The sequence below is a fragment of the Triturus cristatus genome, chromosome 5_2 (assembly GCF_964204655.1).
Source record: "Triturus cristatus chromosome 5_2, aTriCri1.1, whole genome shotgun sequence".
NCBI classification, from domain to species: Eukaryota; Metazoa; Chordata; class Amphibia; order Caudata; family Salamandridae; genus Triturus; species Triturus cristatus.
The window spans coordinates 270,363,603-270,384,036 of NC_140588.1; the positions used below are offsets into that span (position 1 = coordinate 270,363,603).

General features: G+C 49.2%; 1 protein-coding gene across 3 annotated transcripts in view; it reads left to right on the top strand.

Annotated features, from left to right (window-relative positions):
- The window catches only part of JARID2 (jumonji and AT-rich interaction domain containing 2), a 671,808-nt gene that overhangs the window by 345,436 nt on the left and 305,938 nt on the right, over window positions 1-20,434 (top strand). The window lies entirely within an intron of this gene.

The following is a 20,434-nucleotide window of genomic DNA, read 5'->3' on the forward strand; positions in this document are numbered from 1 at the left end:
TGTACACTTTTTAGTGACTTACATATATGTCAGTCAGGCAGTCCCCAGGGTTAATGATAGCTCTGGGTGGAATTGCCTCAACTAGTGGTTCTGAAACCATTTCTACATTGTGGATGGTTCCGGAGACTTGTCAATTGTAATTTGCATTTGTATAGATCATAATTTGCCATAACTATGGCGTCACAGCGCCTTTCCGTACTCTTGGGTATAACTTTGCAAATGTTTCCATTACAGATCAGGGTACAGATGTGTGGACAATACTTTGTGTGTGTCACATTGCTTGCCTATTCCCTCTGTTAATGCAGGTGCTCATTGCTGAAAAATGGTAGATAACTAACGGCTTGTAGGTTATTTCACCGCCATTAGACACTCATGCCAAGTTGCAATGATTAGCCATATTCTTTCTGGAGCGACGACAGAATAGTCTTTCCAGGAGAACAGCAATCCAAATTGAACCAACAACACCCCCTGTAAATCGCTGCACCTTATTTAGAGCATGTCTGCAAACCTTATAAATCTCACCTGGCCTCTCACATATAGCTATTACGATTTCGAACTCCTTGCTCACCCATGCACTCCTAAAGGACCCCCAAGAATCTGCTGGAAATCTGAGCTCTTTACAATACTTTTAGAGCTGTGAAGAGCTATATACATTCTGCAAGTTGTTCTGCCTTTTCGGCAAGGGGAGGTGTGCATTTTATGGGGTTGAAGTGATCAGTGGAGTAGTCAGGGGTCGAAGTGTTGTTTAACATTTTTTTTTTAAAGTACGGAAACTATGATGCTGCGTGCTGTGTGGGTTGGAGTCAGTGAGCACGAGAGCGGGGTCAAAGCGTGGCTAAACAAAGTACTGTGCAACTTTTTTTTGTCTTTAACCTTCAGAGAACTACGTAGAAAATAAGGCAGAGCTTAAATGATAAGCAAATACAAGTTAACTCTGGGCCATGGCCAGCACTCTCCCCAGCAGCTCCGACTGATTGTCGACCGTGCCAGTTCCGAGACCGTCTCCCAGCAGGGTTCGGGCTAGCTTCCCTCCCCTGCACCTCCGGGTTCACCTGGGTGCCATCCGGTTCCCCAGTGTTCCGCTTCTTTGGCTTATTCCTCACTGTTCTTTTTCGCCATTTCCCTGCTGACTGCTCTTCTGTAATCTTTCCTTGCTGACTGCCCTTGCTGTATTGTCCGTATATTGTGTTCCCTTGTTCCCGCCGCTGCTGCCCCTGTGGCCCTCCCCCCCCCCCCCACCCAGCCCGCTCCCGCCTCCCTGCCTCTGCTCCCGCCCCTACATATGGGTGCCCCGCTGGTGCGCCAAAGGCAAGACCGTCTGCGCCCGTTCCCGCCTGTACCGCGCCCAGCGCCAGACCCCCTGCCCCCACGAGCACCAAGACACCGCTACGGTGCAAACTTCCTCCACAAACTCAACGCCGGCTGACCATCCACCTGCTTCCAGGCCACCCCAAAGCTCACCCAAGGACCCTTCTCGTGCCGAAGCTGCAGCTTCACCAGCCACGAACATCAGCACGTTCTGCCCCTCCCACCAGGGCAGGTCACAACCATCTCGGATGCATACTACTCAACACCCGCTCTGTCCACAAGCACGCCATCAAACTTTGGGACCTACTCGACTCATCCTCCCCGGACGTCGCCTTCCTGACTGAGACATGGATGAAGCCTTTCTCGGCGCTCGCCATAGCCATCCCGGACGGCTACAAGATCACCCGCAGGGACCACACCAACAAACCAGAAGGAGGAATCGCCATCGTCCACAGGAATACCCTCAGAATTTCAACCAGCACCGAAGACACCCTCAGCACTACCGAACACCTGCACTACCAGATCCACATCGATCCCAACACCACCCTCAGAGGAACCCTCGTCTACAGACCCCCCCCGGACCCCGACCACAGTTTAGCGACTCAATCACCAACGTCGTCCGCATGCACAGCCTTGCTTCCACAGACTACATCCTCCTCGGAGACCTGAACTTCCACCTCGAACACCAACGACAGCAACTCCACCACCCTGTTTGACAAACTCGGCAACTTCGGACTCAAACAGCTCGTCACGACACCCACCCACTCCGCCGGACACACGCTCAACCCCATCTTTTCTGCCAGCAACCACGTCCCCTTCAGCCACACCACCGAACTCCACTGGACTGACCACCGCTGCATCCACTTCTCTTTCAAGAAACACACCACGCACAACAACCCGCAACGAATCCCCCACTGCAGCTGGAACAAGGTCACCGAAGACCAGCTAATCACCACCCTCGCCCGAGACTCACCAACCGACCCCACCGGCACAGCCGCCCGCAACTTCAGGCAATGGATCGACGACTGCGCAAACACTCTCGCCCCGATCAGAAAACCCTCAGACGCACCAACAGGAGAGTCATCTGGTTCACCACCGATCTCCATGCATCCATGCAGACCCGCCGAAGACTCGAAAAGAAGTGGTGCCACAAACAGACACCGGAAACCACGCAGCCCTCAAGAACGCAAGCCGCAGGCACCACCAACTCATTCGAACCGCCAAAATTACCTCCTTCAAGGAACACATCGGCAATGCGCACAACAGCAAAGAGCTCTTCAACATCGTGAAAGAACTCGCCAACCCCAGCTCCAGCTCCAAAGACATCCCGCCGTCACAAGACCTCTGCGACTCTCTAGCCACCTTCTCTCACCGCAAGATCGCAGACATCCACGACAGCTTCAACACCCAGACACCCCCCACCCCCCTCCCCGACAGCCACCTACACTTCTGACTCACCGCCCCCCAACCACACCGGCCTCCTGCTCTCCGTCAAAATCATGAACACCATCCGATCCGGCTCACCCTCCGACCCCTGCCCACACCACATCTTCAACAAAGCAAGCTCCATCATCGCACCCCAACTCTGGAAGATCATCAGCTCCTTTGAGACCGCCACCTTCCCGGAGAGCTAGAAACACGCCGAGATGAACGCCCTACTCAAGAAACCCAAGGCGGACCCAAAGGACCTCAAGAACTTCCCTTTTCCCCCTTCCCGGCGAAAGTCATCGAGAAAACTGTCAACAGGCAACTGACCCGCTTCCTCGAGAACAACATCCTTGACTTGTACCAATCCGGATTCCGCAGAACCCACAGCACCGAAACCGCCCTAATCACCGCCACCGACGACATCAGGACCCTGCTGGACAATGGCGAGACCGCTGCCCTCATCCTCCTGGACCCCTCGGCCGCCTTCGACACCATCTGCCACCACACCCTACGCACACGCCTCCACAATGCAGGGATCCGTGACAAAACCCTGGACTGGATAACCTCCTTCCTCACCGGCAGAACCCAGAGAGTCCGCCTCCCCCCGATCCGAAGCCACCAAGATCACCTGCAGCGTACCCCAAAGATCACCCCTCAGCTCAACCCTTTTTAACGTCTGCATGGCACTGCTCGCCAACATCGTCCGATCGCACGACCTCAACATCATCGGATACGCCGACGACACCCAGCTGATCTTTACCATCACCAAGGACCCCGCCACTGCCAAAACCAACCTCCGCGAAGGAGTGAAGGCCATCGCAGAATGGATGAAGAACAGTCGCCTGAAACTGAACTCTGACAAGACGGAGGTCCTCATCCTCGGCTCCACCGACTCTGCCTGGGACGACTCCTGGTGGCCGGCCACGCAGGGAACTTCTCCGACACCCACCAACCACGCACGCAACCTGGGGTTCATCCTGAACTCAACACTATCAATGACCCAGCAAGTCAACGCTGCCTCCTCCTCCTCCTGCTTCAACACCCTCTGCATGCTTCGCAAGATCTACAGATGGATCCACACCGGAACCAGAAGGACGGTCACCCAAGCCCTCGTCAGCAGCATTCTGGACTACGGCAACGCCCTCTACGTGGGAACCATGGCCGAAGTCCAGAGAAGACTTCAACGCATACAGAACGCCTCCGCTCACCTCATCCTCGACATACCCCTCCACAGCCACATCACTGCCCACCTGAGAGACCTGCACTAGCTTCCCGTCAACAAGAGGATCACCTTCAAGCTCCTCACCCACGCTCACAAAGCACTCCACAACACCGGACCAACACACCTCAACAATTGACTCCCCTTGTACACCCGGAACAGGCAGCTTCTCTCCGCTGACCTCGCAACCATTCCATGCATCCACCGAACAACCACCGGCGGCAGATCATTGTCCCACCTCGCTGCAAAGACATGGAACTCCCTCCCCATCCACCTGCGACAGACCCAGGACCTGCTAACCTTCAGGAGACTTCTCACGACCTGGTTGTTCGAGCAGTAGCTGCACCCTCCCGCCCCCTCAGTGCCTTGAGACCCTCATGGGTGAGTAGTGCGCTCTCCAAATGATTGATCGATTGAACTATTTCAGTACATTATGAAAAGTGTGTGTGTGTGTGTGTGTGTGTGTGTGTGTGTGTGTGTGTGTGTGTGTGTGTGTGTGTGTGTGTGTGTGTGTGTGTGTGTGTGTGTGTGTGTGTGTGTGTGTGTGTGTGTGTGCGTGTGTGTGCCTGTGTGTGTGTGCGTGTGTGTGCCTGTGTGTGTGTGCCTGCCTGTGTGTGTGTGTGCGTGTGTGTGCCTGTGTGTGTGTGCCTGCCTGTGTGTGTGTGTGTGTGTGTGTGTGCCTGTGTGTGTGTGCCTGCCTGTGTGTGTGCGTGTGCCTGTGTGTGTGCGTGTGCCTGTGTGTGTGCCCGTCCCTCCGTCCCCAGCGACACAAATGGAATGGAGGTTGGTTCAGTGGAGAATAGTGACTTGTCCATGTTTAGTGCTAAATAGTTCCAATCTGATAGGAAGCACTGTGACTATGCAATTCATTATTTTAAACTTGCATTACAAACCGTATTAGATGCACTGCTACAAAAAGGTTGAAGATTAAAAAAAAAAAGTGTTTCCAAAATATATATTTTACTAATGTCGAGACTGTATACACGTAGTGCAAATTGTTTTTTATAACTGCCCATTAAAAGCACACACTTCATAGCTCGGCAGCTAACTCCTTTGGAATTACTCTTCGAAAAGAATACATCTGTGTCACCAGGAAGCTTCAAGTGATGCTATCAGTTAAAGCCAATACTGTCTTCCAGGCACTCTTTGCATGTTGCCGATTACGCTGTCGCGCACATTTACATTCTTTTCAAGCAAGCAGGGACCCTGGCAAGAAGGCTCGTTTAGCTTCTGTCCCGCTTCGGTTTCACAACAAAGGAGAGACCCTCCCCTCCACTCTAGCTGAAGAATTTCAACTGTCGAGGGACAGCTATCTTTTACCAAAAAAGAGGGGAGCTATTTTTCCTAAATTTAAACACACAAAAAAGTATGGCCCTCGGATCCCGCCCACTTCGACATCTGAGATTTGTAGTGGCCTGCAGTCCTCCTTCGCCCCAGCCTATTTAAGCCATTAGAGCCCTTGTCTCGGACATGCACCAGTAGTCTAGCAAGCCAATATCCTGTTTCTTCAGATGAGCGGGAGCAAAGCTGCTGACTCGTGGTTGTACGCAGCACCATTCAGCATTAATCATCGGTGTGCTTATTTTTGGTACCGGCGGAAGGGGCCTGCGCGATCATCACATTTTAATCCTCGTTTCCTTTGACAGTGGAGATTTTGTGATTTATGGATTAGGACAGCATTGATTGTGGACCAATATGAATTTGTTCTAAAGTGTTTAGGTTTGCTGTGCACCATTCTGTATCCCCTGCGGATCCGCGTTAAGCAGCAGTTAAATAGCCGTTCACCTTTTCTGCTGCTAAAATGTGATTTTGAAAATAGAGACACCAGAACTGGGGGCGGGTTATGGATAAGTGGTGCCTCTTACTCATGTCCTGAATTTACAATCACTGGACGAAATCTGATGTGTAAACCTCCCCAGGGAGGGGGGCTGGAAGCTACAGCACCAAATCGGAGACAACAAATTGCTTCCTTTACTTGATGTCCTTAGCCTAAATATAGGGTTTTATGTGATAGATCTGTGCATAACTAAACTTTTTCTCTAGAATTGTACTTTAAAGCTGTCCGGCAAAGCAGCGTCTGAACAGCAGCATTTAATATATAACCGTTGTTTTTTTAAGCTTAGCAAGAAAGTCCTCATTTTTATTATTAAAGACACGAACGGAACTATTTTGCTGTGCTTTCTTACTTTACCTCCGCAACAGCCAGAAAGATTCTAAAACAAAGTAAGATTTGTGGAAAAAAAACGACAATTCCCAGCAATCTGTCAGAGGACTACAACAGTGAGAATACAGGTGACTTAATTTGTCCGTTGTTTACTATAAAAAGCCCAATAAATAGCCCCTCGTTCTTGATGCAAGTCATCTTTTGATGGTCATCGAAGCTAAATTCTTGCCCTGCATTTCTTATGAATCGGAATTACTCAAAAGTAAAGACTCAGTAAGTCTCATCATCTTTCAATCCAGCCTCTTTAAAAAACTGTTCAGGATTCCACAACAGATATCTGAAGCATATATCTGAAAGAGACAATTGATTATAGATTCCTCACCTTAGAATTACCCCCAGGCGTCAGACTGGATACGGAAAGTTTTTCATCAGCAGTACCCCTGCGCATCGAAAGGTGGCGTCGGTCGGCTCCGCGTTCGTCGTTTGCGTCGTTGTCGCCGGGTTGACATCGCGGTAGCTACTTATACGCCGCCCTTGCGTGCTGACGTCAGTTCTTTCTTTTTCCGCGCCAGCCAGTGCAGATCCGGAGAGAGCGGTATTTCCAATCACTTTTTGACTGTCTTTTTGCCGACTTTTGTCGACACTGTTTTTGAGTCTTCCACTCCTGGTGCACGTCAGGGATGCCAGGTTTCAAGGCTTGCGTCTCTTGCAGCCGACTGATGTCGATGACGGATCTGCACCCCGTGTACCTGTTTTGCCTGGAGTGCGACCACGATCCCAAGTTTTGCTCTGACTGCCGGATTGAATCCGAAGTCTTCAGGGACGGGTTGAGGAGCCACCATGACCACCAGTCTTCTTCAAAGTCTTCGCACTCCTTAGGTAAGTCAAAGCACAAGAAGAAGTCAAAGAAGCATAGTCGCCCTTCAACTTCTCCCCGATGCGGGTGGTGCCCCTCCCAGGGCTCCGAGTGCGGAGCCTGAAGAGTCGACTCAGTTTCCCTCCCTTCCCGGGACCCGTAGCGACCCCTGCCCAGCTTTGCACCATTTGCGATGCAAGCCATCTTTGGGCAGCCTGACTCAGCCGGCGCGCCTTCGGGCCCCGCGGACTCGGCTGGGACCTGGGCCTTCGACGCTGTCGACTTTGGCACCACAGGGTCCCCTTGGATCCAGTCCTGGATCTGGATCGGTGCCGGTCGACCTGATTACACCTCCCCTGGCGCAGATTCCACCAGCACCACGTCTGCAGCTGACGCCAGTTGTGTCCCCAGCCGGCGTCGACCCCGGCTTCCGCCCTGAACTGGACACGGAGCTGGACCGACGCTGGATACGGCGCTGATGGGTACCTTTGTGCCCTTGTTCTACCCTGGTGCTCCAATCAGGTCAGATTGGCAACCAGGGGAGGGTATGGAGGACTGGGAGGAGTCTGGAGACCCTGTAATGACCAGTTGGACTATGACCCAGACTGGAGAGAGGAACTGGGGGAATCCAGTGGTCTAGATATTTCCCCTGACCGTGGCATGTTGTCTCCTCATACCGTGGCCACGGAGGAGGGAGCTTCTTACGCAGTGGTGTTGCGTAGGGTGGCCAAGGCTCTCATCCTCGAGCTACCTATGGTGGCAGTCAGGACTAACCTCCTGACAGAGGTGTGTCAGCCGGCACTGAGCTCTTTGGAGCCCCTGCTGCTGTTCAATGAAGCCCAAACCGAGGTCCAGGCCCAACACAGGTGCTCCTGTGGATAGGGTGATTGCTCGAAGCCACCGTCCGGCACTGGGGGACCCCACTTTCCTCTTCCAATACCCCACCCCTGAGATCTTGGTGGTCCAAGCCTCCACGTCCAAAGGCGCATTCCCTAATGCACCACCCGATAATGAATCCAAAAAGCTGCACCATCTTGGGAAGAAGATGTTTTCTTCCTCCAACTTGGGACTGCGGTCAGTAAACATTGCATGTCTGTTGGCCCGTTATACCCACTCTGTGTGGTATACGGTGGCGCAGGTGCTGCCCCAGTGCTCGGAGGAGCCCGGACTATACTCTCCCGTGCAGTTGCTGAGGGGAGAGATGCAGCAAAGTTTACCATACGCTGTGGACTGGACACCGCCGCCTCGCTAGGTAGGACGATTTCAATGTCAGTAGCCCTTCGACGCTATGCCTGGCTGAGATCGACTGGCTTTTCTGGGGATGTCCAAGCTATCCTTGTTGAAAACATGCCCTTTGATGGCCGTCTCCTGTTCGGCGACAAGGCAGACAGCCCACTAGAGCGCTTCAAGGACTCGCGGGCTACGGCCAAGTCCTTGGGCCTCTCCACTCGCCTTGCGCAGTCTGCTTTAAGCCCATTTCGTGGCCATGGAAAGAGTGCCCCTCCACGTTCCACCCAAGGCCACAAGCCAGCGCAAGCTGTTCAGCCCCTGCGTGGCCGGGGACCCACCGTTGTGGGTCTGGGGGCTGGCCAGCGAGCTGGCCAGTCCACCACCGCCCCTTCAGCAGCAGCCTCCAAACCCTCCTAGTCTGACCTTTCATCGCCACCAATCACCAGTGGGCGGCAGGATTTGCCATCACCTCCCCCACTGGCGCACCATCACGTTGGACAGGTGGGTTTTGCAGATAGTCTAAAGGGCTACTCCCTCCCCTTCAAGACTTTGCCCCCCCCCCCCCCCCCAGCCATGCCACCTCAGTACCATTGCATGTTGGAGGATCATTTGGCCCTTCTACAAAGAGAAGTTATGACTCTCTTGGCCAAGGAAGCCATCGAGCGAGTTTGTGCCCCTGAAGTAGGTTGAGGTTGCTACTCCCACTACTTTCTGGTGCCCAAGAAGGACAAAGGCCTGCGTCCTATCTTGGATCTCAGGAATGTCAACCGCTTCCTCCGGAAAGAGTAGTTCAAAATGTTGACACTGGCTCAGGTCCTGTCTGCCCTCGACCCTGGAGACTGGATGGTAGCATTGGACTTGTAGCACGCCTATTTTCACATCCGTGTCCTGCCGGCCCACCGGTGCTATTTGCGGTTCATGATAGGCTACGAGCATTTCCGTTTACCATGCTCCCCTTTGGCTTTACCATTGCCCCTCAGGTGTTCATCCTGGACTCCTCCCTCTCCATGACCAGACAAGTCAACACCGTCTCCTCGTCGTGCTTCAACATCCTGCGCATGCTACGTAAGATCTTCCGGTGGATCCCCACCGAGACCAGGAAGACTGTCACCCAGGCCCTCGTCACCAGCCGTCTGGATTACGGCAACTCCCTCTAGGCCGGAACCACCGCCAAACTCCAGAAGAGACTCCAGCGGATCCAGAACGCCTCAGCACGACTCATCCTGGACATCCCCCGTCGCGGCCACATCTCCGGACACCTGAGAGACCTGCACTGGCTCCCGGTCAACAAGAGGATCACCTTCCGACTCCTCACCCACGCACACAAAGCCCTACACAACCAAGGCCCAGGATACCTCAACAGCCGCCTCAACTTCTACGCACCCAATCACCAGCTTCGATCGACCGGCCACGCCCTTGCCGCCGTCCCCCGCATCCGAAGAGCCACCACAGGGGGACGGTCCTTCTCCTACCTCTCCGCCAAGACATGGAACTCCCTCCCGACCCACCTCCGCCTGACCCAGGACCACCGCGCCTTCAGGAAGCAGCTCAAGACCTGGCTGTTCGAGCAGTAGCGGACCCCCCCCTCCCCCAGCGCCTTGAGACCCTCTGGGTGAGTAGTGCGCTATATAAATGCTTGATTGATATAAATGCTTGATTGGTTCACGAAGGTGATGACGGCGGTCGCAGCTCATCTGCGCAGATCAGGTGTTCCAGTCTTCCCCTATCTCGATGACTGGCTGTCGTCTCCCACCTCCAGACTACGGCCGACCTGCATTTGCTGGAGTTCTCCATCAACATGCCGAAGCTGCACCTGACTCCCTCTCAGAAGCTCCTCTTCATCAGAGTGGTTCTGGACTCAACGTTTCGGGTCTATCCTCCTGAACAGCGAGTCCGGGATATCCGGGCTGTGATTGCAATCTTTCAGCCTCTATCCCGGATTTTGGTCAGGATGACCATCCGGCTACTGGGCCTGATGACCTCCTGCATCCTGCTGGTGGACAATGCCAGATGGCATATGCGGGCTCTGCAGTGGGACCTGAAGTTCCATTGGGCACAACATCAAGGTAACCTGTCCGATTGCGTCCAGGTCTCGAAGGGCACTGCACACCAATTGCAGTGGTGGCTAACGAACCAGGATTGGGTCGACGGCAGATCCCTTGCCCTTCCCTAACCACAGTTCACAGTGGTGACCGATGCATCACTTCTGGGATGGGGCGGCCACATGGGGGAGGCAGAGGTCAGATGCCTCTGGTCTCCGGCGGAGTCCGGGCTCCACATCAACCTTCTGGAGATTAGTCTTGCACTCAGAGCATTCCTGCCCTCTATCCGGGGAAGAGTAGTGCAGGTGTTCACGGACAACACCTCCGCCATGTGGTACTGCAACAAACAATGCGGGGGGGGTCATGGACCCTATGTCAAGAGGCCCTCCGCCTCTGGACATGGCTAGTACGTCAGGGCATATCCCTGGTGGTTCACACCTGGCAGGTTCGCTGAACACCACGGCGGACGAACTCTGCCGTAGGTGCATGATGGATCACGAATGGCGTCTTCATTTGGAGGTGGTGCAAGGTCTCTTTCAACAGTGGGGAGAGCCTTGGTTAGATCTATTCGCCACCAAAGAGAACGCGCAATGTCAGCAATTCTGCACGTTGGAATTTCCAAGGCGGCACCCACTCTGCAATGCTTTTCATCGCGGGTGGAGTTGCGGTCTTCTATATGCCTTTCCACATATACCACTTCTGCCCAGAGTGCTGAAGAAGATCAGGCGCAACGGTCCAAGTCATTCTTGTGGCTCCGGATTGGGCACGAAGAGTCTGGTATCCCGAACTATTACACATGGCCATTGATCCTCCAATCCGACTGACTCTTTGGGAGGATCTCCTGTCGCAGCAGCAGGGGAGGGTCCTCCACCCAAACCTGTCCAGCCTCCACCTCCTTGCGTGGAGATTAAGCACCGACAGTTGACCGCTTTCGACCTTCCTCCCGAAGTTTGTGATGTTATCTTGGCAGCCAGGTGTCCCTTCACTAAGACGGTATACACCTGTAGATGGAACACATTTGTGGCATGGTGCACAGAAAGGCTGTGGATCCCCTTTCAGCCCCTCTTTCTGAGGTTCTCTTGTTCCTCCTTTCTTTGTCCCAGCAGGGCTCTGCTCTGGGCACTCTAAAGGGCTACCTCTCGGCCATTTCAGCCCTTCTTAGGCTTCCTGATCAGCCTTCTCTTTTCAAGTCCCCTGATGTAAATCCCTTCCTTAAGGGCATTACTCATCTTTTTCCTCCTGTTCCCTTCGTAATGCCCCAATGGGACTTGAACTTGGTTCTTACATATCTTATGTGCGCTCCTTTTGAGCCGCTACATAACTGTCCTCTCAGGCTTCTGACTTTAAAACTGCCTTTTTGGTGGCCATCACCTCTGCACGCAGGGTGAGTGAGCTCCAAGCACTTTCTTCTAAGCCTCCTTTTCTGGCTGTTCATCTGGACATGGTTGTCCTTCGAACTCGTCCATCCTTCTTCCCAAAGTGGTTACTTCCTTCCACATTGGACAGACCATCACATTGCCCACCATCTTTCTGCCTCTGCATCCTTCCATAGAAGGAGAGGCTCAACCGCCTGGATCCGAAACGTGCCCTTTCATTTTTATTTGGATCGCACAAAGCAATTCCAGGTGGATGACCAGCTGTTTGTTGGCTACGTGGGTGCTAAAAAAGGTTGGGCCATGCACAAACTGACCATCTCTAGATGGGTGGTTTTGTGCATCAAAGCTTGTTATTCTGTGGCAAAGAAGGAGCCTCCAGTGGGGCTATGTGCCCATTCCACCAGGGCGACGGCAGCTACCACTGCTTTGGGACATGCAGCCCCCCTCAATTACATCTGTCAGGCAGCTACGTGGGCATCGCTGCACACGTTCACAAAACACTACTGCCTGGACAGCCAAGTCCGGAGAGGCGGCTTCTTTGGCTGTTCTGGTCTCCAGGACTTTCTGGTGTGAACTTGGCTCACAGACCCACCTCCGGTGTTGGTATTGCTGGGGTATCTATTCTAAGGTGAGGAATCTATAACTGATTGTCTCTTTCAGATGAACAAGTTACTTGCCTTCAGTAACGATCTATCTGTAAGAGACATAGATTAGTTATAGATTCTTTACCACCCCACCCATCCTCCCTGTTATGCGAACTGATTTCTAGGGTCAGGGACTTCCTGTCAGGGCCCTAGTTTTGTCCACCGGTGGTCAGTGTCTTGCATGGCTCTGCGCGTCTGGCGTGGAAAGCCATGTACAGAACTGACGTCCGCGTGCGAGGGCGGCATCTAAGTAGCTTCTGCGACGTCATCCCGACGACTACGACGCCAACGGCGAACACGGAGGCTACCGACACCACCTTTCGACGCGCAGGGGTACTGCTGACTAAAAACTTTTCGGATCCAGTCTGACCTCTGGGGGTAATTTTAAGGTGAAGAATCTATAACTAATCTATGTCTCTTACAGATATATTGTTACCGAAAGTGAGTAACTTGTTCATCAGGCTCGAGTTTGCATTAGGCAACCAGACCTCCGTCAGACAAGGCGGTTCAATAAAATACTATTGGAGGATGGGGGCAGCAGCTGAAAACTCACTGGCACATTGGTGTTGGCTAGAATTCGAAAATCAAGCCAGTGCAAAGAACTCAGTCTACACCAGTCAATCGTAGCCCTAAGGATAGAAGATGCCTGGTATACAATAACAGAATACCCCAAGTTCAAACGGGCAATCAACAAAGCTACAGGCTGCAATCCTTCTCATTCGACAAAGTAGCTCTGGCGAACAGAAAGCAAGTGTGGACGGTCATGCCAACACACCGTACTTTAAAACCCCAGCCATGTTTTTCGGGAAAACTTTCGGAATAAAAAAGGCACAACTTGATGCCTCTTCGGCTGGTAGTTTTCCCATCCAAAGACAACACTAGAATGGAAACAGGCTTGGCCAACCATGGAGTCTTTGTGGATATAGTACTGATTCACTACTCCATTTACTATTCATCTGTCCGGCGCTCCTACCACTCCGGAAGAACTTAATATGGCCATCACTAAAACAGATGCAAATAAGAACATGTCGATTGGCCGTAATAAAGCTACTAGGAGATTTCTCAGTCCAACTAGCATGCAAAGCAGTGAAGTTCCTAGCCCTAGCAACCAAGTAGTTACAAAAAGATCACAAATGATTCTAGTTTGCTTATTTGTGCTTTTCGTTATCCTCCTCTCCCCTCTACGCCAAAGCATTTTGCGCTCCTGCCCCAGGCTGTGTACACAAGGCTGCAGACATTCACTGCACACAGAGAGGACAACTTAGCATAGTCTGTTACGAGCATCCTTAAGCCTGCAGCTGCACAAAAGGACTCTGACATGCACTCTGAGCAGTCTGATCACGCATTTGCTGCTTATTTGTATAATGCACTAGCACTTTGAGCTATCATCGCACTCGTCACGGCATGAAAACAATTGTCTTGGCCACCATCAGGATATTTAACCTGATCGTGCACTATGCTAAGACTAGAGAATTGTTTAACCCCACAGTTGTTTAGTTTGACTAACTGTAGAAACTATCCACCCCAGGTCTTTATTAATTGGTTTTATGTTGTAAATCGACAAGCACTCAGGAACTTTTGGTAAATAGATAAGTATGTAACACATTTTTAAACCACTTTTTCTGATAAACATGTTGATTTTCTTGGGATTTTAAATTGTATGATTTTAGTTAATCAAACAAACTATTACTGTCTCTCCCCAACAAAAAAAAGAGAAATTATCAAACAGTTGGAGGTTGGGTAATACTTGCATTCTGTATCTTATAACTTCTGCATTTTCCTTCATTAAACCTAAGGAAATCCATTTTTGTGGCAAGGTATCAGACTCCTATTATACAAGTTTAAAGCTAATTAAAAGCCGTCAAAGAGACAGGAGGCACTGGTTTGCAAGAAAATGTAGGATTATTGAAGCAGTCAGTTGCTTTTAGACTCTCTTCAATATGAGCGCATGCCTTAAAAGCTTTAGATGCAGTGATGGCTGGTGCCATTTCAAAATGATGGGGCATAAAAGTTGGGGATTAGTAGCAAGCAAAGTGAGCGAGCCCTCCTGAGGTAAGCTATTCTGGATGATTCCACCCCTCCCCCCCCTTCCCGGAGAAAATGTGGTGAAAATAGTGGCAAATGCTGCATTTAAAAGCTAAATGTAATCAAGAATATAGTAGGAAGGTATACAAAGCATGTGTGAATGTGTAGTCTTGTTATTCAATAGGTTCTTACTAATTGAGCCGCGATATTTTTTCCTCATGGCGTATTGTCAAGTTTACCATGAACACAACTCTCTGCCTATAGAAACGTCTCCGAACAGTGAGGTGCTTTGATTTTATTAAATAAATAAATGCTGCTGCTAATTAAGGGGGAATGCATTTCAATCTTTCTCTCTGGTGCAATGCTTTTTTGCTTGGGGTCAGTCTCTTCTTTGTCAATTTTAAGTCTTTCGTTTGCATTACCCTCTGACTCTTCTTCACGCCACCATTTGATTCAATGTCCTCTGATAAATATGATTGTGATATAAATGCACGGAGATGTCTGTTGGAGGGCATAACCATGCATCTCAGTAAAGGAGTATTGCAATGACCGTCTGTGGCCTCTTGAGACCTGACCCTGACACACCAGGTTCATCACACTGCCTCCAGCATCTAGGAACTTTTATGCTCGGCCACATCCCAGAATTCACCCTGCTATCCCCATACGGTAAAACTAGGACTTGACGAACAAGACACACATGAAGAAAACATAACATTTTATAACGTTATGCAGTCACTGGTGTCTATCCTGTATTTTCAGTAGTGCACCCTCTTAATTAAAGACTTTCTTAGTGGGCATGTGACTTCTCTCCTAAAGATGTTTCCCCAATGCCTTCTCTGTAAACCTATTTACCTAAGATGCTGTACAAAACTCTGAAAATATAAAATTGTGAAAGGAGTATTCAGGACTCGAGTGACGCTTATAGATGTGCATATTGAGAGCTAGCGGGTAAGACCGCTTTCCTGCCGCCCTTCCCTGTCCAGGGAATGTTGCTTCGTCCCTCTCCTATCAAGTTGGTAACGGATGGCTTGACGATCTAGTAAAAGAGGTCACCCCGATCCAGCGGGCTCCCGCTCTTAGTTCATTGTCTTCCTTTAGGCCAAAAGTATTGTTTTAACACAGCAGTCTAAAAGAAAGTTTCACGCGATTCCTAAAATGAATCCAGAATCGGTGGTGCACTTTGCTGGCTGTGTGCTCCTCTTGCTTTCAGTCAATATGCGAAGAAAGATCCATTAGATTGAAAACTTCCAGAGAAACAGCATGTCTGTAATAAACATAACAATAATAGTTGTTGGTATTGCTATTTGTAAGCACGCTTGCACCAACAGTGTTTCTTATGCCATACAGGGGAAGAAACATTGACTGACATAACAAAGAAGACTGAGGACAGCCACACCTACCTTCATTAACCTTTATAGAAAAGATAGGATTTCATTCTACTATGGAAATGTAGAAAATACTCCTATACTGTTTCCTCAAGGCGAGGATTCCATAGATAGTGATCCAAAAAACAGAAAGAGTGCCCTTCTGTTTGTTCCCTTTTGGAGTAGTTGGATATTTTCAGTATGAAAGGAATGGCCTAGATCAGGGGTACTCACAAACTTTCTGTCGGGGGCCAAAATTACAGTGTGGTTAGTGGCCGAGGGCCGCACTGGTAGGGGTGGAGTCAGTGGGGGCGGGATCAGTGGGGGCGGAGCTAGAGTAAAAAAAAAACGACCGATACTGCGTCACGACCGATGGACCAACACCACTTCTCGCAACAGATCTGTGAGCAACATCAAAGTAATGTTTTGTTTAAACATACAACATAATGGGTAAACCTGCACATGGCACTCAATAGGGATTTGAAATAAATGGCATGCACACGTATCTAAAACCCACGTTCACGCGCAGGTATCTTGGCGCTACATAACAGATGTTGGTTGCTACCCAACTCATTTTATCGACCTCAGATGGATGAAGGGCAGGACCCGCCGGGATTTGAACCTGTGACCATGAGGTAGAACGCAAGCCCCTGCAGTGGACAAGGGGAGGGCCCTGGTTTCAGGTGGGGATTACTATGGTATGCAGTTTCTGTCATCAGTACTTCTCACCCCTTTCCCCACAAGAGCAGTTTAAACATGCATGAGAAAATATCCTAGTTTGCAAGTACTATGAGTAACCCTGCACTAGACAAAACACCATCTCTCTCTACTAAGAACAGTAATCACTGGAATTAGCAAGACATTTTTATTGTTGCCCACAAATGTTGGAGACCAGGAAGGAGGCAGCAAGTGCTTTTAAAACCATATTATACATACAAACACTTCAGCAGCTCTGCCCATAGCACCACATCCTCTCCCCCACTGACATACTGCCCCACTTAGAGAAACTTGCAGTGCACTGACCCGCTATAAACACCTGGATGTGACTCAATTCTAATTACGCACTTGACAAGAACAATATGCTGCCTACAAAAAATTAACATCCTACAAAAAGCAAACACTCATAGGGAATGCAAGATTAAGTAAAGCATGTGAAATGTAAGCAGCGAGTGCTTTCGCATGAAAAGGTAAGGCCATCAATACAGGGCCCGGAAAGGACCCGTTTCAGTGCCCATTGCTTATAATTATATCCTTTCAAAACATAGGCGGTATGGCATAAAAAGACCACATTCGTAAACACACAGACGCTGTATACATTTTGTTTTCCAATTCACCCATCAAGCAGGTATTTCAGTACCTCCAGGCAAGGTGCACTTTCCCACACAGGGAAAACAATGTTGTTCAAAGAGGGGAGAAAACACAAGTATCACTTCACTGGCAAACACTGTAAAGTGGCGCCAATGTGTTTGGGTGTAAATAAATCAATCTGGCCACCTTGCAACCACTCGGTCTTGCTTTAATTAGTTATTTTTTACATTTGGGATGTTTTATTCCTCTCCACCCCCGAGGCTGCACTGGTGTCAGAAAAAGACGTTCCCAGCAAAAATGTTTTCTTTTTTGGATCCATTTCACAGGGCAGCAAATAATGAAAGGAGGAAAGAGAAGGTAATACCCGTTGCCTGGAGTCTTGGTTTTCACTGAGGAGCGAGACCGAAAGAGAGGGAAAACTCGGAGGCTTAGAGGCCGTCACCGGGGCACGCGCTCACAGTTTAATTTATAGGGGCTTGGGGAGGCTGCGCGCAGGAGCCATATGGACCAAATCCATAAAGTCAGTGACATTGCTAGAGTATTCTGTGATGTATTGTGATACATGTCCTGAACTCTTATCGCTCCACGGGCTGCTTTTTATGCTGCATCATTCCAGTATCTGGTGCTGGCTTTGGATGACACCTAGGTTTGCCCTTAAAGTTGCACTCAGGTTTCATAAAGTTCATGTTTTGTTCATATCCACAGTCATAATTCGGCGACTTCATTACAGAGACATAAGGATTTTTTTTTTGGTATGTGAGTTAAACGGACCTGGATACAAACTGGAGCTATAGCCCAAATTGTATATGCCAGTAGCTTTGTAGCCCAAGTGAGCAATTTCCTGATCGCAGTCCGATACCGCCTGGAGCCTTGTTTGTGTTTTGAACAAGGGGTACTAGCAGTTGATGTTTTTGTAGTGTTCACAAACCCTCTCAGAATGACAGTACCGTTTGAGACACAACAGCGATCATTGAGGGTTGGTCAGTGTTTAACGTGCTACTACATAACGTAATGTACAGAACGATTAAAAAAAACATACCTGTGCAGGCGCTGCTGCGAAGGATCTCCGGGGCTGGAAGGACGTCGTGACACCAGGGGCACAGGAAGCTCACCAAAAGGTCCTTTAAAAGTCAGCTGTAACTAGCGCTAGTTACCGCTGACTTTTAAAGGGCCTGAGCTTCGTGTGACGTCAGAGGCAGGCGGGCCAATCGGAGGAAAGCAGGAAGCAGAGACGATGGCCGCAGGAGGAAACGTTGTGATTACGTATTAAACGCGTATTCACAACGTTTGCTCCTGCGGCCATCTTCCCTGCTTACTCTAGAGAAGTGCACTGTACTCGATCTCGATCAAGGTCCGCGGGCCGCCAATGAAGGCCTGGCGGGCCGCCAGCGGCCCGCGGGCCGTACTATGAGGAACACTGGCCTAGATCGTAAGGTCTTTATACCTTGGCAATTGAAAGGTATTTAAATCTTAAATAAAAGTCCTTGTCAACTCATTATTGGAGCATGGGAGAAATATTATGTTGACTGAAGAATTCTACATTCTTTACAGCTTAGGACACAGGTTGGAAGGCAATCCCAAGAACAGAGTGTGACAGTAGTCTAGTTTGGATAAAAAGCATGCTTTGCGGCCACTTAGCAGTGATTCTTTCAGGAGAATTGTCTTTTGAAACCAAAGGACAAAAAAAAGTAGCAATATATATGTAACGTCCGACAAACTGGATTTGGTTTAACATACCAGCAAGAGAAAGTTCTTCATGCTGATTAGGAGACTTTAGTGGTCCCTGGTTCCCAGGACCATTAATGAGTCAGATGAAAAAAAATCTGTGAAATAACTTCCAATCCATCAGTCCCAGAATTCCTGATCGGGCTAGATTGTGGGTAACCCAGTCTTTGTTTAGGAAGTAATAAGAAGAATCAGGATCTCTGAATAGTTCTAGGAGATCCACAAACCATGTGTAGGAATTAGAGTCGAAAGTTACAATTGCAACAGGATCCTTTTTCTTATATCACTTGCAACAAACACGAATATAGAAAAGTGGAAATACCCATTTTAAGTCTGAAGACCAACTTGGAAGAAAAGCATCTGTGATGAGAGCCGCAATTGAGCTACTACTGGTCATGAGTTTGTGAAGCACTTTGGTGCTGATGAAAGACCAAATTTAAAATATGTATATTGATACATATTTCCCTGCCATGGAAATCGTAGAAAAGATCACAGATGCTGAAGACGGGAGTGGAGGTTCTGGCATCTATGAACTCCAGATTGACTATCCAGTCATGGGCTAGACTACAGACAGTTTGAGATGTGTGAGGGTCTCCATTCTGAAATGGCAGTAGAGAACAAAGAAAGTGAATATTTGTAGGTTTTCTGTGTTTTTTACTAGAAAAATATTGCATAGTCGTTGGGAGTGAAGTGGGGCAATTTCACTGCACGTTTCAGGAGTTTTGAAATCTCCTGATTGACCAGTGGCTCCTCTTATTGAGAAAGATAATGAGCGAGAGGAAAGAGTTTGAATAAGACTGCAGTAAAATTGTATGTGAAAAGCATGTACCCGTTTATAGATCTGAGGAGATTCTGTGCTCATTGTGTATGAAAAGTGTGATTCTTTCACGAGTAAGCAAAGGAGGGGTTTGAAGAATCCACCACTGTTTTCATCCGTTGGCTTTTGCACTCTTTGGCAGTGTTGCCTGGAAGATCGAGGACTTTGAGAGAAGAACTTAGTCACATATCTTGGTAATAATAAAATCATCTATTGTTTTGTTTCTATCGACCAGTATTCCTGCGCATAACTAATCTGAGGAAAAAAAATATTGTAGCAAAACTCTTTTAAAGGTGGATTGTTCTACTTCAGAAAAACTCAATAAAGCTATTGAGACTGAATTGGAAATAAAAGCTTGTGTCCTATGACAGATATGTATACATTTCGGCATCCTCTGGAGTAATAGAGCGACATTAAGAAGGCAGCGCATGTCTTGTGCAGAAGGAGAAAGATTGTCACCAATTGGCAGGCTCAAGTGAACAAAGTTAGAGGTGTTGCTGCCAAGGAAGAATCTGGTCATATGGAGACTGAGAGCATGTACTACTACAGTGTTAGCCAGCTCCACAGTGCAAAAGAGAGGAAGTAGTGCAATAACAGTGCGAATAATGATGAGGTACACACAAATAGTGATAAATGACATCAGCAGTGTATAAAATATTTTATGAAAAACGCCTGCTATTATAAAGGTCTGTAAACCATGACTCATCTGACAAAACAAGTAGCAAGAAAGAGGGAATCGTACTGTTGATTGAGCGTTATATAACAGATCAAGGACTAATTAAGTCACCGGTGTTCTGATTAGTATCCAGTTCAGGAATGGCGGAGTATTTTATTGTTTTTGTTTGTCATGATTTTACTTGTGTTTTCTAATCTTTGCATTCAGTTGAAGTAAAGCAAGATGGGAATAATTGGAGCCCTCCGGTCTTGC